We start from the raw sequence: 18,217 nt of genomic DNA on the forward strand, positions 1-18,217 counted from the left end.
AAAGCCAATAAAAATTCTCTTGAGGCCTCCCTAAAAGACAGTCTCCCCTCCTTCGAATGTGAATATGTAAGTGTAGACCAGATATGGTTCAAACTCAAACAAGTAGTCTCGATGCCTACTGAGAGACATGTACCGCATAAATGAACAAGAGATGCTATGACACATAAAATAGGTCAGGACACTGATGCAGAATCAACGAAAAAACCGTGCCAAATTTAAAAGAAAGGAAAATTCTCAAGATTGGCCAAGTTCTACAGGCGCTCGAAATTTATCGCGAATTTCAGTGCGAGATGCTTTTAATACTTTCCACAACTAAACACTGTCTCGAAATCTGGCAGAAAACCCAGAAAGATTCTGGTCGTCCGTAAAGTACATCAGCGGAGAGGCATAATTAATACCTTCACTGCACGATAACAATGATGTTACTGATGCTGTCTTCCGGAATGCTTCACCCGAAGACGACGAAGTTAATATTCCAGAATTCGAACCAAGAGCATCTGCCAACATGAGTAACTTAAAAGTAGATATCCTCGGTGTAGCAAAGCAGCTTAAATCACTGAATAAGGCAAGACCTCCGGTCCTGCTTGTATACTAGATGGCTTGCTTTCTATATCTAGCGGTCATATGCAAACGACGAAATACCCGTATCAAAAAACGACAAAGTTGGACAAGTCACACCAATGCCCAAGAAACGAAGTAGGAGTAATCCGTTGAATTACGAAACCATATCGCTAACGTCGGTTTGCAGTAGGATTTTGGAACATATACTGTGCTCGAGCATTGTGAATCACCTCGAAGAAAACAATCTATTGACAAATAGCCAACACGGATTCAGAAAATATAACTAGCTCTTTATTCCCACGAAGTAATGAGTGCTACTGATGGGGGATGTCAAACTGATTCGGTATTTTTACATTTTCAGAAGGCTTTCGACACCGTATCTCATAACAGACTTCTAATCAAATTGCGTGCCTATAGAGTACCGTCTCAGTTGTGCGACTCGATTTGTGATTTCAGGTCAGAAAGGTCACAGTTCTTAGTAATTGACGGAAAGTCATCGAGTAAGACAGAAGTAATATATGGCGTTCCCCAAGGAAGTTTTATAGGTCATCTGCTATTCCTAATCTACATAAACGATTTACGAGACAATCTCAGTAGCACTCTTAGATTGTTTGCAGATGATACTGTCATTTACCGTCTTATAAAGTCATCAGATGATTAAAGCAAATTACAAAACTAGAGAAGATATCTGTATGGTATGGGAAGTGGCAACTCACTCTAAATAATGAAAAGTGTGAACTTACGCACATGAGTACGAAAAGGAATTCGCTGAGTTTCGGTTACACGATAAATCACACAAATCTAAAGGCTGTATATTCAACTAAATACCGGACACGGCGAGGAGGACACGATGATGATGATGATGATAGGGATTACAAATTAAGTTGGAACGATCGCATAGATAATGTTGTGGATAAAGCAGACCAAAGACAACGATTTATTGGCAGAACACTGAGAAAATGGAACAGATCTACTAAACACACTGCCTGCACAACGCTTGTACGTCCTCTTCTGGAGTATTACTGTGCGATGTGGGGTCAGCATCAGACTTAGGACATCGAAAATGTTCAAAGAAAGCTAGCTCGTTTTGCACAATCGCCAAATGGGGGAGAAAGCGCCATAGATATGAAACGTGAGATGGGGTAGCAGTCATTAAAATAAAGGCGAAATTTCAATTATCAGCTTTCTCCTTGGAGTGTGAAAATATTTTGTTGAGTCCACCTTCATAGGGGGAAGGATCATGATAAAATAAGAGAAATCAGAGCTCGCATAGAAAGATTTAAGTGTTCGTTTTTCCCGCGCGCTGTTCGAGGGTGGAGCAGTAGAGAAATAGCTTGAAGGTGGTTCGATAAACCCTCTCCCACACACTTAACTGTGGATTGCAGAGTTATCATGTAGATGGAGATGTACGAGAGCTATTCGCTTATTAAGGTCCGATCGGCCGCGAAACAGAAATCATAGTGAAAATGGAAAATAGTTCAGCTGCTTCTCTGCACAATCGGCGCTCCGATTTAGACATGTGTTGTCGCGTTGTCCAACTTTCCGATACCCTCGTCACAGAAGGCAGCCTCCTGTGATCTCCGCCAATTCTCTACACTCATCTGCAGCTAGCTGTGTGCGCCAGCATGTTGTCTCCATAGCCAGCAGATCATGCGAGCAGAGGTGAAACTCAGAGGGAGCCAAGTCCAGGCTGTATGGCGGGCGGCCAAACACTTTCCATCGAAACCACCGCAGGAGCTCTTTCACACGTCACTGCCGAACGGCTCATCATACAAGAAGGTGCATTCTGTTGTTGATAAGCTCGTTATCAACGTAGCAGATGACACTTCCAGAACAGAAATGTATTTCTCAGATTCGGATAAGGAGGGAGCTAAGAGATTTACCAGACGACTGACTGTAACTAATACCTTCAACGGCTTCAGTATCCAACAGTACGGTAAAATCCCTGCAGTATGCTTTTGCCTCACCCACAGCTCGTTCTGAAAAATTATCCTGTGTTTAAGTTAAAAATTTTCATCACTCTTGTTTGTAATTAGAATACTACCAGGTGATAACGCGAGCATTTTATACTTTCCGTCTGGTCACCTAAGAAGCGCGTGGTGGTGCTGGAGTTTTGCCGAATATTATTTCATTCTCTGTAAAAATTAAATGACATTCTACTCTATATTGTTTATTTGCTCGTCTCTTTTTATGTCTAAACTGCAACTGCCCACAACCTTGCAGGTTAGTTGGACGGCTGGCTGGCCAGTGCTATCCAAGTTCAATGGGCCGGTAAAGCCGTTGTCCCGCATTATTGCTCAGTCGCTCAGTCTATGTGCGTGCAACACAGCACAAAACGTATCATTATCGTACTTGACTGGACTGCTCTCACAGCTCGCTTCCGCTCCACGTGAAAAAAAACCCAATGAGATTCAAGCAAAGGCAGAAGAAGACATGGCGTAATGTTTACAACAGGTTTATTATTATGATGAACAGAGATAGCTGTTTTGCCGCCCTAGGCAAGAACTGAAAAATAACGCCCCCTCGTTTCTACCAGCATCCTGCGCTCCCCCCCCCCCCCCCCCCCCATCCCCCACCCCTCACCTAACCCCCTGATCAACCACCACCACTGACGCCCAATGGCAGATCAATGCAAATCAGGGTCATGTTTCTTTAAAGTCAGTACCGCCATTACGCTGTTTTTTAATTGCAGTGTTACATTTACACGATCATGATTTCGGCTTTACAATGGCATGGTCAAGTGTTTTAATATTATACAGTGCCTAGGATGGCATACTGACGTATTTAAAATACACTGTTAGACACATTGTCTAAGGCTCAATATTTCTGGTAAAAGCCTACTGCTTTGTTTTATCACTGAGTATATCATCTTGTCACTGAGTATACCATCTTGTCAAGATGATATACTCAGTGATAAAACAAAGCAGTAGGCTTTTATCAGAAATATTGACCCTTAGACAATGTGTATAATAGTGTATTTTAAATACGACAGTATGCCTTCCTAGGCACTGTATAATATTAAAACACTTGACCATGGCATTGTAAAACCGAAATCGTGATCGTGTAAATGTAACACAGCAAATAAAAAACAGTCTAATGGCGGTACTGACTTTAAAGAAATATTTATGACTCTGGTCCCACATTATGAAAAAATTATTAAGGGTCATGTTTGTTTCGTTTTCGGACACAGTAGCGACTGCATTAATGTAGAGGCAGACAGAGGCAATGTGTTTACTTTCGTCAAAGTAAGTAAAAAGGCTTATTGAGTAACTGTTCACTATGCTTTTGAAAACAACTCGGTGTTTTAATTTTTCCTCTTTTTCATTTTTTCTCTTCATTTGCACAACTTTTTCACATTTTCATTTGAAAGTAATTTTTTCCGCCCTTTGTCGCCCCTAAAATTTTCCCACTGCAGGTGGCCGCCTAGCCGTCGGCACGCGGGCACTGCATCCGAACGTTGAGCGCGCCGAGTTTCCTACATCACAGCGTGGAAGTAGGGGAGTCTTTCCGAACGTGCAGAGGAATATCTAGCGTGTCAGATATTCTGAACGTGCGTTTGAACGTTGACGGGTAAGATGGCTGAGCGTCGCCACCTCCCTTCGTTACAGAGTTGTGAGGCGCCATATTGGCCTCAAGTTGAAGCAATTGTGTAGACTATATACAGTATAACCTTAGTATTCGGACACTAAGAGATTTTTACTTTGCTGCATCGTAACTGTATTCTGAATAAAAGAAAAATATAATATATCGACGTACTATATGAAGGTAGATGTCTAGTAAATAAAAGTACGAATGATGTTTACACAGCGTATACTGCTTGTTAAATAATACGATTGAAATAAAGCACTCTCCGATGGCCACATTACTTTAATATCCGGACAGATGGCAGTGCCGCATTTGTTTTCACCGTCCACACCGGGGTAAATACTTCGAGTATAAAGGCAAGGGTGTGTTTACAAGCGCGGTCGACTGTCCAGACTGTACCATGCCACGCAAAGTTTATACTAGTTTTAAGATACGACAGCTTGTGATTTTTCACAACGGGAAAGGCAAATGATATAGACAAATTGCTGCTACGCCCAACATAAGTAACAGTACTGTGGCAGATATCGTCAGACGATTCAAAAATGAGGACCGTATCGACTCTGTACCGCAAAAGGGCCGGCCATACTCGGTGCAGCCAGACCAGCACGTGAGCTGCTAAGCGGGACTGGCGAGAACGTACACCCTCAAACGATTTGCAGAGCACTGAATGAAAGTGGCTAAAATGGAAGAGCGGCCAGGAAGAAACCGTATGTGAATGAACAGAATCAAAAGAAGAGATTGTACTTTGCCAGGGGATTTATTACGACGGATGAAAGAGGGTGGAACGACGTCATTTTTGCCGACGAAAGTAAATTTAACGTTTTTGGGTCGGATGGACGAAGCACGGTGTGGTGGAAGAAGAATGAAGAATTTACAGTTACAAATATTAAACCGACTGTAAAGCATGGAGGTGGCAGTTTCGTGACTAGGTCTGTACATCGATATTTGGACCGGGCGAATTGGTGTTCATCGACAGTATTATGAACAAATATATCTATTTGAACATATTATGGAACAATTTACGGAAAACTGCTGAAACCTTGGGGGTATCACACAAGTTCAGATTTTACCAGGACAATGATCCGAAACGTAAGGCTCGCGTTGTGCAGCAATATTTGTTGTACAAGTGCCCCAAAGTCTTACATCCACCACCTCAATCACCTCTCCTCAACCCCATTCAGAATGTGTGGGGCGAACTGGAGCGACGTATTATAAAAACACCAGTATCGTCCAAGGAAACTTTGTCCCATTCTTCTTTTAATCGACACTTCAGTCTACGTGCGGATTATTTAAAAAAGATCATTTGCAGTATGCCGCAGCGTTTGCAAGAAGTGGTAAAACAGAATGGCTACCCGACAAGATATTCAAACATTTAATGTTCCACAAACTCTTGTCTTGAAATGATTAGTTCTGTAAAGTGGCCACATATTAAAGTAACGTGAATATAGGACCGAGTTGTATTTAAATAGTGTTATAAAGGAACTTATGTACGTTATCTTAAAACGTTTATGCTATTATTTACAAGACACATAACGGAATATAATGCTTGGTTATATGTTTTGGTTTGTTTTTTTGCGAATAAAGTTGTGATGCTACACGGTTAACATATCATAGTGTCCGAATATTAAAGTGATTCATTGTACGCCGTTCCTGAGCACGCAAATTGAGGATCAGTCAGAGACCCGTCGTTGATTGTACGATTCGTTGTAATAAAATGACGAGAAACGTATTATCCGTGGTGAAAGAATTATTATAACTTGCTTATTATGAGAGTACGCCATTTGAAGGGAACGGCATGTTGAGGATCCATCAGAAGCATATCGTCCTTGGTACAATTCTTTACAATTAAATTTCAGTTACCAGTATAACTACGATTAAAGCTTGCAGGAGATGATAAGATGCCAGCTACGGTCATCCAAAAATCGTGGTCAACATATCGGCCTGAGGAGCGCCACAAATTCGTAACGACAAGTATTGTGTGTTGATGCTTCGCGTCCCACTACATCCACATATTTTCTTCTAACTTCCACTTTTTTAATAGGTTCTGACACTGTCTTATTAATTAAATATAAATGTATATAATCGCTGTCTGTAAATGTAAGTGCGCTCTTTTCGAGGAGTGAGTTTGTTCAAAAATGGTTCAAATGGCTCTGAGCACTATGGGACTTAACTTCTGAGGTCATCAGTCCCCTAGAACTTAGAACTACTTAAACCTAACTAACCTAAGGACATCACACACACCCATGCCCGAGGCAGGATTCGAACCTGCGACCGTAGCGGTCGCGCGGTTCCAGACTGTAGCGCCAAGAACCGCTCGGCCACCCCGGCCGGCACATGTCGCTGTCCCATGACTTTTGTCAGCTAAGTGTATCTTCCAGCCCTACAGAGACTACCCGAAAACACTCTAAGAAAAAATTGTGTCTGTATTAACGCAGTAAGAAAGATGACGCACAGAAACTAATCAACAACGATTAAAAGGGGAAAGTAGCTTTGAGGAAATTTAATTTCATTGTGGTGGTGGTGGTTAGTGTTTAACGTCCCGTCGACAACGAGGTCATTAGAGACGGAGCGCAAGCTCGGGTTAGGAAAGGATTGGGAAGGAAATCGGCGGTGCGCTTTCAAAGGAACCATCCCGGCATTTGCCTGAAACGATTTAGGGAAATCACGGAAAACCTAAATCAGGATGGCTGGAGACGGGATTGAACCGTGGTCCTCCCGAATGCGAGTCCAGTGTGCTAACCACTGCGCCACCTCGCTCGGTAATTTCATTGTCAGTTAACTTTTTACGAAGCAATGAATTCTTTAAACACACGTCAATCTGTCGATTTTCTATTTGCTCCATCCTCAATGAGCATGAATCTGTGGTGCGAATCACACCCAGCCAGGAATAGTATCGAGAACAAGTTTTTGTTTTTGTAATCAAGCGACGCACAGTCAGCTGGCTCGATGGCTGCCTTCTTAGTAAACCTTGAACTTACTCTTCCTTCGAGAAATAGTGGCACCTTGTGTTTACTTTTAAATTAACTCCTGTTTTTCTTATTCAGTAACATAAGTAAAAGAGAGTCATCCCGGTCAGGAGACTGCATGACACAACCGGAGTACGGCGGCGAGGCAGGCGCGACAGACGTCAGCGACGACGAAGGAGCAGCTGCTCTCTGCGCGTCTCCCGTGGCTCGTGTGAGTGGGGCCTTGAAGGCGCCCTTACTGGACCATACTCCATCTCGTCTGGGTTAATGTTGTTAGGAAAAGTGGAAACCACTGATCTAGTGGGCGTAACGGCGACGCTGCCAAGTGTAGCCATAGCTGTACGTGATCATTGACAGTAGACATTTGCTTAAACACAGGTGTTAAAACTATTAAATACAAAACTGAATGAGGAGTCCAATAGTTTGCTGTATCTGTCTTTATTCAGTAAGAGTCATCCTGGTCATCAGATTAGTCTTGTTACAGCGGAATATTTGACTCTTCATTCAGTTTTATATTTGACAGTTTTAACAGCTGTACAAATTGTCAGTCAATAGTGTATAATTATTTTAGCTGTGGCTGTCCCAGCTTTAGAATTATCTGCAGCCGTAGCAGTCTTTTTTGCGTCATATTATTATAATTCCGTCTCCAGCGTGATTTTTACTGGATAATGTCTTACTGTTTAGTAAGCTGAATGTACTAAAATTGGTTAAAATGAGTATGGTGGCAATTGAGAACATTCTCCTTGTAGGTTCCGTGCGACGTCGGAGGTCATGCGCTTCCAGGGGAGAGACTCACGGCTGGGAGCGGTGGCGCGTTCCTGTAACCCAAGCGACTGGGGATCCGTTGTGTGGGAGAAAACTGCGGCTGTGCACGCAGTTTCGATCGTTCTGTGAGCTCCAGAACGACCGCGGCGACGTTCCCGAGCATTGACCTGGGGGTGTGAGGGGGTTCTCCGTGCTCGACAGCCGCCTGATGACAGGGGCGCTGCTCGCCTCGCGACGCCGCACGAAACGCGGCCGAGGCCGATCGAGACAGTACGACGCGACGTGCTATGAGAGCGAACTGCGCAGCCAAGTCTCAGCCAGGGAGCCGAGGCCCGGAGTAGTCGCTAGCGAGGCGGCGGTTCTTCCCAGTCCAGGTGGCCCAGGGCACGGGAATAGGCGCCGTTCCACCACACAACTACTTTTTTCTCGCATTTTCTTACTTGCTGTACGTTTTTATTGCCCATAATGAACCATTCACTCTGCAACGGAGTGTCCTCCCATTTAAAGCTGCCTGATACCTTAGAGCTGGGTTTAGAACCCGCAATTTTTACCTTCGCTCTGCCGACTAAGCTGTACTGTTGTACAGTACTTAGGGTTAGAGACGGGACAACCGGATGTTTTCTAATAACTGGTTGGCCAATCGGTTTCTTCAGTCGAGAGTAACCAGTCTCTGCGGCCACGTCGGCTGTATGGATGTTCGTCACCCACTCTCTGGATTTCAGTGGTTTCACATAACGTGAGATAGTCGACTGACACAAGTCCCTGACGGTTGTATCAAGTTTATTCATTGTTTTCACCCTGTCTCCAGAGGTGTCCCACTTACCTATTTGTTCAGACTTCTCAATTAATAGATTTCCACATTTTCCCATCTCTTTCGAACAAACTTCAAGGGACTTGCTTTCCAGATGAGAATGCACTCCGAACAAGGTTCGACGAGTTCTTCGGGTCTGTTCAGCGTTGGCAGACTTGTAAATAGTCAAGGAGAATATATTATTGATGACTATGTATGTGATGTGTTTATTAAACTTTCGGAAAAAGGCTACGAACTTGTACAACAACCCAATACATCGAAAAGTTTATCCTTAATTCGACAAAAACTTCCCTTGTTGCTGCCATTGTACATACTGTTTTTTGAGACAAATTCAAGCTGGCATGAGCAATTCGAAGTTAATCGAAATCAATTTCGAGTGGTGACACAGCAGACGACGCCCTTTATTACACACAAAATGCCTAACGGGTATTCAATTTGCTTCAAACATAGCAGAGGCATAGCCATTCTATGAAAATTAAACTCGTTGGTTGTTGCCACAAGTCGGTTACAATCCAAGAAATGAATGGATAATTCAACCGGTAAGTAAACGTACAGCCGAGTGATGGGATTCTTTCCCAACAACTGAGTCGAATGTTTATATTCGGTTGTTCCCATCAGTACTCGCGACCAGCGTTGCCACGTTCTATCTGAACTAAATCGTGAATTTTTACGAAACCTAGACAAAACGCACTTAGGCTAAAATTTAAAATACAATAATACAAAACACTGCATTCTGCCATATTGCTCGCTTTTCAACCTTCTTAGTAGGATCTTCCCTTCTTCTCCGTCGATAAAACAAGGAAACTGCAGGAACGTAACTGACTGAATCGTGTTCACCATTCATTCAATTTATAACTGTGGTGTTGAGTTTCTCTCAGCTCGCTAAACGTTCATCAGCCTGAAAATTCGATCTAGACCAGCAGTGGAATGAGGTATAAAAAATATGAAACAGACAACTTCGTACTAGTTTTCACTGTTTTCATAACGTCGAAAAAAATTCATCCACTTATCATCCGACTTCAACTTAAAAAATTCTGCTCTTCATCCTTAAGAAACGCGTTCAGTTGCACACATTCTTCGAACATAAAATCCTCGCCTACACGAAGTTCATCTAGAGACGTCACTTCTACGAATTCTAAAACTAAGCGCTGTTCCCCTATTAATGAAAGTGGTTTGATAGCTTTGTACACGGTCTCTTCAAACTCAAATCGTTTGTCAGAGTAGTTCATGCCACGCTGCAAGTCGTCGGTCGCTTCTCTTTTCGATGTTTTGACACGCGCGTCATTTCTGTATCTACATCTACGTCTACATCTACATGGATACTCTGCAAATCACATTCAAGTGCCTGGCAGAGGGTTCATCGAACCACCTTCACGACTCTCTATTATTCCAATCTCGTATGACGCGCGGAAAGAACGAAGACCTAGATCTTTCCGTACCAGCTCTGAGTTCCCTTATTTTATCGTGGTGATCGTTTCTCCCTATGTATGTCGGTGTCAACAAAATATTTTCGCATTCGGAGGAGAAAGTTGGTGACTGGAATTTCGTGAGAAGATCCCGTCGCAACGAAAAACGCCTTTCTTTTAATGATGTCCAGCCCAAATCCTGTATCATTTCAGTGACACTCTATCCCATATTTCGCGGTAATACAAAAGGTCCTGCCCTTCTTTAAACTTTTTCGATGTACTTCATCAGTCCTATCTGGTAAGGATCCCACACCGCGCATTCTAAAAGAGGACGGACAAGCGTAGTGTAGGCAGTCTCCTTAGTAGATATGTTACATTTTCTAAGTGTTCTGCCAATAAAACGCAGTCTTAGCTAGCCTTCCCCACAACATTTCTGTGTGTTCCTTCCAATTTAAATTGTTCGTAATTGTAATTCCTAGGTATTTGGTTGAATTTACAGCCTTTAGATTAGACTGATTTACCGTGTAACCGAAGTTTAGCGGATTCCTTTTAGCACTCAGGAGGATGACCTCACACTTTTCGTTATTTAGGGTTAACTGCCAATTTTCGCACCATGCAGATATCTTTTCTAAGTAGTTTTTGAATTTGTTTTGATCTTCTGATGACTTCATTTGTCGATAAACGACAGCGTCATCTGCAAACAACCAAAGACGGCTACTCAGATTGTCTATCAAATCGTTTATATAGATAAGGAACAGCAAAGGGCCTATAACATTACCCTGGGGAACGCTAGAAATCACTTCTCTTTTACTCGATGACTTTCCGTCAGTTACTACGAATTGTGATCTCCCTGCCAGGAAATCATAAATCCAGTCACATAACTGAGACGACAATCCATAAGCACGCAATTTCACGACAAGCCGCTTGTGTGGTACAGTGTCAAAAGCCTTCGGAAATCCAGAAATAAGGAATCGAAATCCCTTGTCAATAGCACTTAACACTTCACGCGAATAAAGAGCTAGTTGTGTTTCACAAGAACGATGTTTTCTAAACCCATGTTGACTGTGTGTCAATAGACTGTTTTCTTCGACATTGTTCATAATGTTTGAACACAATATATGTTCCAAAATCCTGCTGCATATCGACGTTAACGATATGGGCCTATAATTAAGTGGATTACTCCTACTACGTTTCTTGAATATTGGTGTGACGTGTGCAACTTTCCAGTCTTTAGGTTCGGCTCTTTTGTCAAGCGAACGGTTGTATATAATTGTTAAGTATGGAGCTAATGCATCAACATACTCTGAAAGGAACCTAATTGGTACACAGCCTGGACCAGAAGACTCGCTTTTATTAAGTGATTTAAGTTGCTTCACTACTTTGGGGATATTTACTTCAATGTGACTCATGTTGGCAGCTGTTCTTGATTCGAATTCTAGAATATTTATTTCGTCTTCTTTTGTGAAGGTATCTGGTAAAGCTGTGTTTAGTAACTCTGCTTTGGCAGCACTGTCTTCTATAGTATCTCCACTGCTATCGCGCGGAGAGGGTAGTGATCTCACATCGAAGTCCGCACTAAATTTCGAGCTTCTGTGAAAGATCGCTAATCTTGGGGATTTTGCGTCTGTTTAAATTTGGCATGTTTGTTTCGTTGTTTCTGCAACAGTGTTCTGACCCGTTTTGTGTACCAAGGAGGATCAGCTCTGCCGTTTGTCAATTTATTTGGTATAAATCTCTCAACTGCTGCCGATACTGTTTCTTTGAATTCGAGCCACATCTGGCCTACACTTATATTATTAATTTGGAAGGAGTGGACATTGTCTCTCAAGAAGGTGTCAGGTGAATTTTTATCTGCCTTTTTGGAATAGGTATATTTTTCGTTTATTTGTGGAGGATTTGGGGGTTACAGTATTCAGTGTCGCTACGACAACCCTGTGTTCACTAATCCCTGTATCCGTTTTGATGCTCTTTATTGACTCAGGATTATTTGTTGCTAAGAAGTCAAGTGTTTTTTCACAACCGTTTACTATTCGCGTGGGCTCATGAACTAACTGCTCGAAATAATTTTCAGAGAATGCGTTTAGCACAATTTCGGATGATGTTCTATGCGTACCTCCGGAATTAAACATGTATTTTCGCCAACATATCGAGGGTAAATTAAAGTCACCACCAACTATAATCGTAAGAGTCGGCTACGTGTTTGAAATCAAACTCAAGTTTTCTTAGAAGCTTTCAGCAACTTTATCATTAATTAGGAGGTCGGTAAAAGGATCCCATTATTACTTTATTCCGGTTGCCAACAATGACCTATACCCATATTAACTCACAGGAACTATCTACTTCAATTTCGCGACAAGTTAGACTACTTTTAACAGCAACAAACACGCCACCGACAAGCGTGGTTAGCCTATCCTTTCGGAACACCGTTAGGTTCTTCGCAAAAATGTCGGCTGAGCTTGTATCAATTTCGGCTGAGCTTGTATCCGGCTTTAGCCAGCTTTCAGTGCCTATAACGATTTGAGTATCTGTGGTTTCTATTAGCGCCTGGAGCTCTGGTACTTTCCCAACACAGCTGCGGCAATTTACAACCGTTAAACCGATTGTTCCTGTATCTACGTTCTTCCTGTGTTCGACCTGCACCCTTTTTGACTGAAGCCCTTCTTGTATTTTCCCGAGACCCTCTGACCTAAGAAACCGCCCAGTCCACGCCACACAGCCCCTGCTACCCGTGTAGCCGCCTCCAGACCTATTCAGCGGAAACCGAAACCCAACCATCCATTGGCGCGTCGAGGAATCTGCAACCTACACGGTCGCAGAACCGTCTGAGCCTCTGATTCAGACCCTCCACTCGCCTCTGTATCAGAGGTCCGCAATCGGTCCTGTCGACTATGCTGCAAATGGTCAGCTCTGCTTTCGTCTTGCAAGAAAGAGTGGCAATCTTTGCCACATCTGTTAGCCTCTCGAAACCAGAGAGAATCTCTTTTGATCCAAAGTGACACACATCAATGGTACCGACGTGAGCAACCACCTGCAGTTGGCTGCACACTGTAATCTTCATTCATGGCATCCGGGAGGACTCGTTCCACATCTGGAATGACTTCACCCAGTATGCACACGGAGTGCACATTGGTTTTCCTTTCCTTCGTGGCAGCCATGTTTCCAAGGGGCCCCATAACGCGCCTAACATGGGAGCTCCTAACTACCAATAATCCCACCCTCTGTGATTGTCCGGATCTTGCAGGCTGAGGTGTTTTCTCTGAAACAGGACAGGTGACAGCATCTGGCTCAGCGACAGTGTCAGCCACAGACAGCACCTGGAACTTGTTCGTCAGACAAACGGGGATGCTTTACATGCGGCCGCCTGGGAAGTTTTTCGCCTCCTGCTACGCCCCGGGGCGACCTCCTAGTCGACCACAGGTGAGGGGTCAGCCTCAGTGGGAGCAGTAACTGGGCTGGCCACCGGTGAGGACCGATGGAGGACTCGGACGTCCGTTGGATCCCCACGGCCGGCCCACAACAGTGGTGTCAATCCACTGCAGCCTCAAGCTCTGTAACCGAAGCCATCGCAGCCTGCATCTGAGAGTGAAGTGCCAGCAATTGGGCTCGCATCCGCACACAACAATCGCAGTCCCTGTCCGTACTAAAGACGGTGAAAAACTAAACCATGCAGATGAACAGACTATCGGCACGTGCTGCGCAACCCCACTCTAGACACTGACGAAAACGCAGGAACTGTGTCTAATAGATTAGATTAATACAGAGCGATTTAAAAACCTTACTACCTGCACTCAGGTGAATTAGAAACTCGTAAAAGTCACAATATCGGTTAGTTCCCTGTTGCTGCTTGTGTCTCGGCCGGCTACTGCTTCTGACTTCTAGACGACCGAGGACGCCCCAGAGGAAGCACACTTCAGAACACTGCTTAGTTGTTCCTGCAGAGAATGACTAAGCACTGTGACTCGAAAGCAACGGCTACTGAGTGAAGTTTGCCAGCTTAGTTCTCAGACGGACATTAAAAGCAGAATTTTAAATTTCAGTACCTTTTACAAGATTGCTTCTCAGTTTTAAACCCATAACGAACAATCTAAAGTGGAGATCGTAATATTATAGAAAATACTGTCGATTTTTGTGCGATTTACATTTTTACCTATCCCGACGAGGTATAATCGCAAGTCGGGTATTTCAGCTGGAAATTCGGGACAATACCGACTACATCGAGATACCTGACAACTCTACCCAGGTCCCGCCGAGACTACTTCCGCCTGCACCTCTGTTATGTTTCCGCCTCATTTTTACCTGTTGTTGTCACGTGCAGATCCAGGGGGGGGGGGGGATGGAGGTGAGGGACTTACGACGGTGAGGACGCCTCCCACCTCATCCCTCCCACAATATTTTACTAAAAGCGTAAATTTCCAAATTTCTCAGCGTAGTATCGGAAAATAAAGACGAAAATTAAGAGATGATAATTTAAGAAAACAGAAAGCTACGTTGAAAGGCAGGCCACTTTACACGCTCTTACCTGTCAGCGTGACATGAGTGCGTGCAGGGAACATTGCAGACAACAGAAGGCGAACACTCAGGGGCCGGCCTCACGCGCTGCCAGCACCAAGTCCGGCAGGGTTCCGACCGACTGGGTCGGAGATGTTCTCCGCTCAGGGACTGGCTGTTGTGTTGTCCTTATCAACATCATTTCGTCCCCATCGACGCGCAAGTCGCCGAAGTGGCGTCAACTCGAAAGACTTGCACCAGGGGAACGGTCTACCCGACGGGAAGCCCTAGCCACACGTCATTTACATTTATCAACAGGTCGAGTGAACCGAGACAGGAAGGGAAAGACACCCGAGAAAAGTGACAAGGAAGACCGACTGTCACGAATAGAAGTGGAAACTATTGAAAGAGACAGCATTTCTTCCGTTTACGTGCCCCCCCCCCCCCCTCCCCCAATGTTCAGTGCAAATTATGACTTCCTCACACTTTTGACAGTTTCAGACTTCTTAATTCAGTTGCATTAGACGTGCTTATCAGATTTTCGAACGAGTGCTTGCTTGTAAGACGATGTGTTTTTCAGAATAGTAATTTCTTGCAACTTGTATTAAAAGGATATACTAGGCACTACTGTAAACAAATTACCATTGTTAGTATTGCACTAAAACATTTATGTATTTTATTACAATTATTATTCAGATTTTAGACGTCTGTGGACATTAAAATTGTCAAAAGTGGAGATGGGAATAAGCTATCTTTATGGGCGGGTGGTGGGTAGAAAAATAACAAACGCTGCCCCCCTGTCCCCCCGCCCCCACCTATTCCCTCTCCCCAGTCCAAATAACCAGAATCCGGAGCTGGTTGTTGCTGGCGTAGTCATCAGTCAAAAGACTGTTTTGATGACGCCCTTTGCAGTGGTCTATCTTCTGCTTACTACATTCAAGCTATGGTGTCCCGCCAAAATTCCTACTCGCCACTTCCGTGAATCGCAGAATGAACTATTGCGTAATGCCTCAGAGTGTGTTCCATGTACCTACCCTTTTATCGTCTACTTGTGCCACAGAGGTCTTCTGTACACGATGCACCTCAATAGCTCTTCAGCACCCACCCACCCACTTTTGTTGTTTGCACTTTCCATCGTCCACATTTCACTGATACATAACGGCACACACACACCTCCTTGCAGAGTCCACTGTTTTCGTGATTTGGCAACTTTATTTTCATTTAAACTTCCTGTCGCCACAGTCCTCAGTTAACCGAAGGGCTGGAAGTCGTGTGCGCCACCGCTCCGTGTTATCGCGTTTTAACTGTTTGTGTATAGTATTTCATGAGGCACAGACTTGGGACCAGAGAAGCATTTGCCTGAAACAGCGTGGAGCACCGCCTAAAAGCCGCACTCAGGCTGGCCGGTGTGCCAGGAGAACGGTCGTTAACCGGCCGCACGCATTCCATCCTGATCTCGCTGTCCTCCCTGTCTCACAAGCTAGCGTCTTAAAATAATCCGAGGATATAATATTTTGTTGTAGTCAATTTACATTTCATCGAAACAAAGTTCTATTTTTCGAGAACGCTGGATCGTTACTTCCAGCGTATATTTTATATCCTCAATACTTCCGGCATTGTCTATTATTTTACAACCCAAATGGCGATACTCTCCTGATACTTTTAGCGTCTTATTTCCTAATCTAACGCTCTCAGCACTATAGGATTTAATTCCAATATACTCCGTTACCTTGATTCACCAATTCGAATATACTCCGTTACCTTGATTTACCGACGTTCATCTAATAAAATTTCTTCAATGCACTACCACCTCCATTCAACCAATCTTCCGAGCCCTTTGCTGCCTCAGACATAATTACAGTATCACAGACAAACCTGAACATATTCATTTCTCCTCCCTGAACTTCGATTTCTTTCCCACATTTCTCCTTGCTTTCTATAACTGCTTGGTCTGTGTACAGATTAATAACATGAGACACAGTCTACATGACTGCCTCACTCCCTTCTCAGTGTAATATATTTAAATAACCGCTCAGCTGAGACACAAAGTCCGCAGTAAACTCTATTGAAATGGTTTTTTTTTTCTCAGTCTGACTCGCCATTGTAGTGTTCGTTCTTACTTTTTATTAACATGCAAGACGTCAGAAATAATACAGAAATAATCTACAAACGCTAGTAGAGGCATTACAAGTAAAAAAAAAAGGAAAAAGAAAACACCGGATAAGCGACTCGTCGACGTCAGAGTCACCAGAGACTGAGGAGAGTGCGTTCAGTTTATGAAAGGTTGTGGGCGAGAGTTTGGCAGTCCACTTCCGGTGACATAAGGAAATTACGAGAAAATTCTGTATTTTCTCACAGATACGTAATCCCCAACGTTCCCGGATCCTAGTCTCGAATACGACTGCGTTGCGTTAACAATCGACTGTCGGGTAGTTAAGGGTGGGGGACGTCCCGCGAAGGGGTGGGGACGGTAGGCTCCCGTGCTGCCATCTGGCAGCCCAACGTTCGCGGCGTCTCTTCAAAGTAACTGCGGGGCGCGCGGTTTGGTTACAGGAAAACCTGCCGACGCCCGTACGTAGGGTTGGCAACCATCCCGTATAACCCAGGAAATGCCGTATATTCACTTCATTTGGACGAAAATCCCGAATCCCGTAATTTTCAAGACATATCCCGTATTTTCAGAACTCCAGCCATTAGATGATGATTGCTCTGATGCTCTTTGTCACTTCTTTTCCTTTGTGTGAATATCAGCTTATAGTCATTATTTATGTTATGTTATTCGTTTCTTAATCTAGATAATGCAGCAGTGACCGATTAGCTTTTTTTTGTGACTGGGTAAGTGACAAGGAGAGAGAAAGGGAAGTTAAGGCGGCAAACAATAAATCTGACTTCTTGAGCGGCACGTCACAAAAAGAATTATGCAGCGCAACTGCAGGAGAACTGGTATTCGTGTATGACAGGGGCGGGCAAGAATCGTGCACGTGTACGGTGCACTAGCACGCGTGCAGTTAACAGGTGTTCTGCGTGCACACAGGGGCAAGCTGGCCACCCGATTCTCTCCCCTCCCCATCATACAGTCTCTCTGCTCCTTCGTCTGTAATGTGTTTTGTTTCCTAGCTTGCTTTATTGAATGAAGGGATAAGGTTAGTAGGAGTGCTTGAAAGAAATCATGGTTTGAAACAGTACCTATTACTTACGATACGTTTTATTTAATTATTACAGGTGGAGTTTACAATACTTTTAATGTCTGGAACAAAATTTCTAGATACAGGCAAACGCAAACAGTTACGTAAATTTTCATCACTGATGTTTACTCTTAACTGAGACTTATTAATTTTGATAACGGAAAAAAAATCTCGAGCCAAACATTGACATTCTCTTCGCGGCTTCACCTTGGAGACGAGGAAACTCTTGCTGTGGAAAGTCATGATAAAAGTCTATTACACGCCTTGCCAAAAGGAATTTGTCTCTCAGACGAGAATTACACTGTAGATATATTAATTCCATTTGCATATTGGGATGAATATCATGTACAGAAACAGCAGATGGTCTCGAGAACCATTCAAAAGCATGGGATAAATATTATATATCCCCAAATGGCTTGAGAACTTCCTCTTTTATTGCACTAAATACGG

The sequence above is a fragment of the Schistocerca americana genome, chromosome 8, assembly GCF_021461395.2.
Source record: "Schistocerca americana isolate TAMUIC-IGC-003095 chromosome 8, iqSchAmer2.1, whole genome shotgun sequence".
In the NCBI taxonomy this organism is placed as follows: Eukaryota; Metazoa; Arthropoda; class Insecta; order Orthoptera; family Acrididae; genus Schistocerca; species Schistocerca americana.